The sequence below is a fragment of the Styela clava genome, chromosome 10 (genome assembly GCF_964204865.1).
Source record: "Styela clava chromosome 10, kaStyClav1.hap1.2, whole genome shotgun sequence".
In the NCBI taxonomy this organism is placed as follows: Eukaryota; Metazoa; Chordata; class Ascidiacea; order Stolidobranchia; family Styelidae; genus Styela; species Styela clava.
In genome coordinates, this window is record NC_135259.1 from 11,033,409 (window position 1) to 11,039,794 (window position 6,386).

Sequence of the window (6,386 nt, forward strand, 5' to 3'; positions counted from 1 at the left end):
GGTGATTTATGCAAAGCGCAAATTATGGTTCGGTGTTTCTTTGTCTTAGATATTGAGGTACCACATCTAGCATGTCCTAGAATGTTGTTGACTTTTAGAGCTATTGTCTAAACATGGGTTTTCTTTCGGCGCCTTGTTCATTTGTAAGTTTATAGTTCAGCATTATATACTAGGCATCAATTTTCTACTTTTTGTTACAATAGTCCACTCACTAATTTGATTTATGTTTTGCTTGTTATTCATGGTTATTTATGGATGGTGAAATAGCAGGTCAGATTCGTATTACCAGGATGTAATATTTCGAGTGTTTATTGAGTTTATAATCCGCCATTTGCGTTTTGATGATATTCGATGGTGCGACTCTTCACAAAGAATAGTGCATAGATTAAGTTTCATTTCAATTCAGGTCTGCTGCTTTTATGTTTTGTTTAGTTTTAAGCGCATACATTGGTTATGTATAGTAAACAAGTGTGAAAGGGGTGATTTTTGTCTCATTTTGATAACTTTGTATCAGCGGTAACAGTCTATGTTCAAGTTAGCCTCGGTTTGGATTTGTTTCGAAGCAGTAGTAAAGTTGTGTTTCTCAGGTACGGTTTGGAATGTGAACGCCCTAATATGCAAAATACCGGTAGGTTGTTTTATAACTTTCGTGAATTCTATAACTGATCAGCATTGTCATTTTCAGCTTGTTTTAATGGATATATATACGGTAACTCTGGAAGATTTCTATAGAATTTTTCGATTTTATACAGTACAAAGTCGCGTGCGTTCTGTTATCGCATAAGCAAGATTATAATGGCCTGACTATAGTGCACAACGATTAGTAATGGGTTTTGTATTACCATCGTTGAATAAGGTCGCGATGATGAATGCTTAATTTGTAATTTGAAATGTGCAACCATTGAAACTCTAATGGGGATATCAATTTCACATGACAGCAGCCGAGCAACGAGTCAGCGCTTTACAGCCAAGTAAAGCATCTCTCGTGCAACAACGTTCCTTTGATTCGAGTGGTTGATGATGGAAATTTTATTAAGTCAATGATGCTTAAATAATAGTGAAAACAATTAACTAGAGGCTGCATTTTTGCTGTCCATTATCAAGCAAGTAAAATCTTTGCTGGTGTCCCATTTTAAATTCTAAAAGGTATTTTTAACCGCGCATATGAGGGGGAATTTCGTTCAGATAATGCATTGAAATGCCGCGGATTTCGTTTCTTATGACTTTGCTAACGAAAGTTACTAATTTATCCTTCAGAAACACAATAGATTTTAAAGGACACATTATGATTTGGAAATAATATTTAATTGTGGCATATCCAGGATTCGTTTACCTATACTTTAAATGCAAAGTACAATAATTACTTCATATGAAAAACTACTACGTCGTCTTTTTTTCAGGAAGGTCAAAATCAAGATGTTTTGGCCAAAATTGGCGATTACATTGTCCACCACCAAGTAGCTTATCTGTTATGTCTGTATTGACTAAATCAAGCACAATATTTAATATATATTTGTATTACTATGCCTGCCCTAGGATGTTATATTCATAATCGCATACGAAACATGTGTGGGTACAGTATCTCTCCATTCACAAAGATTTGGCTTTGACATGTGCGCAGTGGGACTAGCGACAGATGCAATTCGGGCTAACCGACAACATTGTTGTATTATAACTTCGTTAGCGTCAACACCATATCCATTCAAACATGGTCACTAGATAATTATTGGGATCAAGAAACAACGCCTACATATCGTGTTTGGTAGACTTATTGTGGGACGTAATAAAATACAATACTATTACTAATCTACCGACAACAGCTCCAAGAAGAGGCCCCCATTGGCAATGCGTCAATGTAATTGGCCTATTGCCGTCATATGCCAGATATAATAGGGATTGATGTTAAGTTGTGGAGTTGCGCTTACATTATAGTTGATAGAAATCAAATACAGCACGTTTTGCTTTCTCGTAGCGATAACATTAGAAAATTAAGTTTGAAGAAAAGACATGTTCGACAGTTTATTGTTAGTGGTTAATACTAAACAAAGTCATGACCATTATTACAGGCCAATTCGAGTTCAGATCTTTAAACCAATGAAAAGCAAACTCTACTTTCATTTGGGGAATTTTATTTAATGCCAGACGTTGGGATCTCAGCATGAACCTAAAGAGTTAATCGCTATTTTAAACACACGACATTGAGAGTTTGTACATATTTTTCACGTCCTTGGCGTATAATGCACGTGAATCCATATCTATTTATGCATTCAGTGCTTTGGAAATTAGCATTACGTGGCGGCTCCAGGGCTGCTCATGTTCAAGTTTTGTTCGCAACTACGTCCTAGATTATATTCGCCGAATTTACCACAAAACAGCTTAGGGTTCTCTTTTGGCTTTGGGGCACGATAATCTACCTACAGTATAAAATCGAATTTCTTTTTGAAAATAATATTGGATATTTCCCCATAACTGGCACTATAGCTGCAGTCGACTACAAAACGGCACGATAGAATTCGGTGGGATTTTATCAGAGTATACAATTACATTTGATTGATATTTAATTTAGATAATTTATTTGGTAGAATCGGCTTAATAATATTTGAATAATGTTATTTATTATTCATTTATTTGAATATATAGTCGCAACCTTATTTGATATGTAGAAACATTCCATGCTTAGACGCCAATCAAGATCACCCTCCGGAAACCATCTAATGCTGCATAAGTTACCACTCCACTTTTTTTCGAATGCTAACGGTGGTCTTCAATGACAAGACATGTCTTTGAGAACAGGGCTCTTTCTTGTGTGAATATGTAAGTTTTCTTGGGCATACTAATATGAACAAGAGGTTCTATGTACGTCTATTACCAGGTACCTCAAAAAAGTTCTGTTTCATGCAAATCGTACGAACGCGAACAAATTGTCAATAATTGTTCTATCCAAGAAAAAACAAAGAGCATTCTGACTTTTTTTGAATACACGAAAATAGCATGCCATTTTAACGATTACATGTGATCTGACCGCCAGTATATTGGCATTGCCAAAAGGAAGTATGTCGCTGGTAAATAAAAACGAAAGTGTACATGCTCATAAGTTAGATATTAAAACGAATTTCTCCCTAGAATGCTGGAATTTCGTAGATTATAAAAAAGCTTACGAAATCCGGATGAATCATAACAATAAACAAATATGACTGACATTGGAACCTTGGTAATGCCGAGACACAGTTTACGTGAATGATAATGTTTGTGTTTTTACATAAATATTTTTTAACGTCATAATAGAAGAAGTGAACTTTAACTTTGAGAAATCTTTTTTTAAGTAGTGTAAGCTCCGTATAAGTCTCTGGACGGGCAGTTAGTTATTGTACGAATCTGGCATTTGTTGAATCTTAGTCGATAAAAACAACACAGTAGTAATAAGCCTATAACGCTTTCAAATCAGATGCACAGCTTGTTGATAGATTATGTCTTTCGTTCCACATCATAACCCTAATTTTGAGACAGCGAGTATTTAATTTGTACGCAATAATATATACATATCAATCTTTCGGCGCGAAATAGTTATTGTAGACTTTCTCGCATCCGTTACAAACTGATAACAGTTATCGAGAGTCCATTCATATATATGGCCTACATAATTTATTACAGATTACAAAACAAAAAGTCAATTCACTTGAATTTTGTGGTTATAAAACACTATAGGCTACATGTACTTGTTAGATTTCATTTTAATAACTTGGAAGTCATTCCAGATAGTCCAATGTTTCAAATTAATCACGTATAGAGTTTAGTTAATTTTCCAAGTTGTGTAATAGTATCCCGAACAAACGGATATTTACAGTGCCCGCGCGACTCCACTGTTTACTCGGAGATTTATTTTTATTCCTTATAACAGACGTTGATCGTTCTTCTTCCTGCAAGTTTTAGGGACTTTCGTATGAAACCACAATAGGTTTCGTTTGAGTCATATTATTTTACTTTGATGAATATTTTGTATTTTTATAAGTGATCTGAGAAGAATGAGCGAATATTACTTGTAAATAAAGATCCAAAATTTTGGAATACAGCAAAGTGGGGTATACGATTTAGCAGGATCGAAGGCTTGTACATCGTGGGCATCAGGTAGAACCTGAAAGCGGCGAGTAATATGGTTCAGCAGATGTAATTACTGATTAGCGGCATAAAGTTTTTTGTTTCATTAAAATAGATTCCTTTGATAACACAGTAACCATCGGTATAGAGCAGCAGTTCGGAATCGTCGAAAATAACATGGCGTGTGCATTATTCCGCATCCCCGCCATCTGAATAAATTGTGTGTCATGTGCATATGTTACTTATTTAGCGTATCAGAGTTTAAAATATTTATTTGTTTATTCAATTGATTTCTGAAACGTGTTCGATTTCAGTTTCATGTCGTTTCTCCTGGCCTAAACCTAGAAAGTTGCATTTTCGATCATTAGTAAAATACAGAATACATCTTTCTCCCCTGAACTACTGTAACGTGACATGTTATTTCTGTGAATTTTTACATCTGAGGTCTAAGCAACTTAAATGATAATGCTAACTAAATAAATCATTACTAAGTCACCTTCCGTTCTTACGTATTGCATTACAAATGTGCAAATCAATACTGTACTTTGTATGGTCTAGAGATGTAACATGCGAAATTTATGTTTGGGCATAACATATGATCGACAGGGTTTGCCAGCACTAACACACCATGTCACCGGAAATGTTCATCATTTGCTGTAAATTCGTCGTAGACATGTTTCAGTTCCTCACAACGGTTATTTACTTGTGGTTCTTGCTTGTTGCTACACTAATTCCGCTTACCTTACAAGTTGTAAAATGTCGACTTATCGATCAAACAGCTTTTTGCAAACTGCGAGGAATAATTTATCAAGTTAGCTGCCGCACAGTTGTTCGCGGCAGGACAAGTTACGCGTGTAGCAATATTGGTACAGGTCGGTATGAGTATATGACTAAGTATTAGTGGCAGGGATTTAACCATAAAATTGCGAATTGAATTTGTCGCCTGTTGGCATACGAAGCGCCCTGCGGTTTCGCAGATTGTAAGCAGAGAACCCAGACGACAAGTGAGAACTCCTTTTCCCCATTTCGTCCGATCTCAGTATCAATTTTAAAGTGTAGCGCCTGACTGATTCCATATTGTGTTTCTATACGTATCGACGACAATTACGGCCAATCAGTCAAGATCTCCGCAAACCGAGACCCCAAATCGTGAATAATACTCCGAAAGTTCGAAGCAGTCCCATCGATTTATTTGGATATTTTGCGCTGGTAGTACGAATTAGTAACTATCTAATCGCGATAAGGTGTTCTCGGCGTACTGACTTTGAGTTAGCTGAGGGCACACTGTTATACCAGTAGAATCGTTTAGAATTTAGATCATCTGGTTTTTCCATTGGTCAGCAATATGCTAAAGTTGGATCAAACGTTAAGTTTTGTAATATTTTTATTTCCGAATTACTATCATACAGGATCTAATTTTGAGTTGGCTGATGGTCCGTAAACAAAGAATTGGGCAGGAAGCATGTCGGACCAGAAAGCTTATTTATTTACTTTTATCATCGATTGAAATTTGTCTTAGATGCGTTTGAGCGGTACAAAACGTCAGAAATACGACACGATAATAGGCTGTTCTGCGCACTTTTGGTTTTCAGTAATTTAACGTTTTCCGTGTATGATATATATATATGCAAAATACAATTTGCTTTGTTGTGTTTCTATTGTAGCCTTGGGGTCATTGAGGCTAACTGCTATCAATTTAGCGCCGTAGAGAAGGCTAAGCCAAGCGCGGAACGTACATGGGCGAAACAGTGGTATAACTGACTTATCTTCGTTGCGTGCTTGACGAAACACGAATTCACAAACACCTTTGTTGACGCTGTGACGTATCGCCGAACGTCTGAGTCATTGGATTTTTGTGACGAATCTGCGTTACGTTATTAGTATTTACTTCCACAAAAAAATAAATATATTGCCGAAGGAGGGGGAAATGCTCGACGGCGTTATTTTATTATGTTGTGTAGTAGTTATTGGGTCTGATTCATTCGATATCACGCTAATGTTAATCCCCGTTATTTTAGGCGAGTAACATTAAAAATGTACCTCTCGTTGTGCAGAAGGACCCTTTATCCATTGCGGATACGGTCGATTGAAGCGCAGTGTTCCCATTGGAAAATATATTTTATAAATTATTAATCCAGGATAGTTTATTTTGAGATTGAAGCGATGTTTATGGCAAACTTTGATATATATTAGTATTATAGTTGTTATCTTTGAGCAGTTTTCAATATTTTCGAAGACGTTTTTGTATGTTGTATGAAGGGATCTCAAAGTAGGTTAGCCGTCGGCTAAAT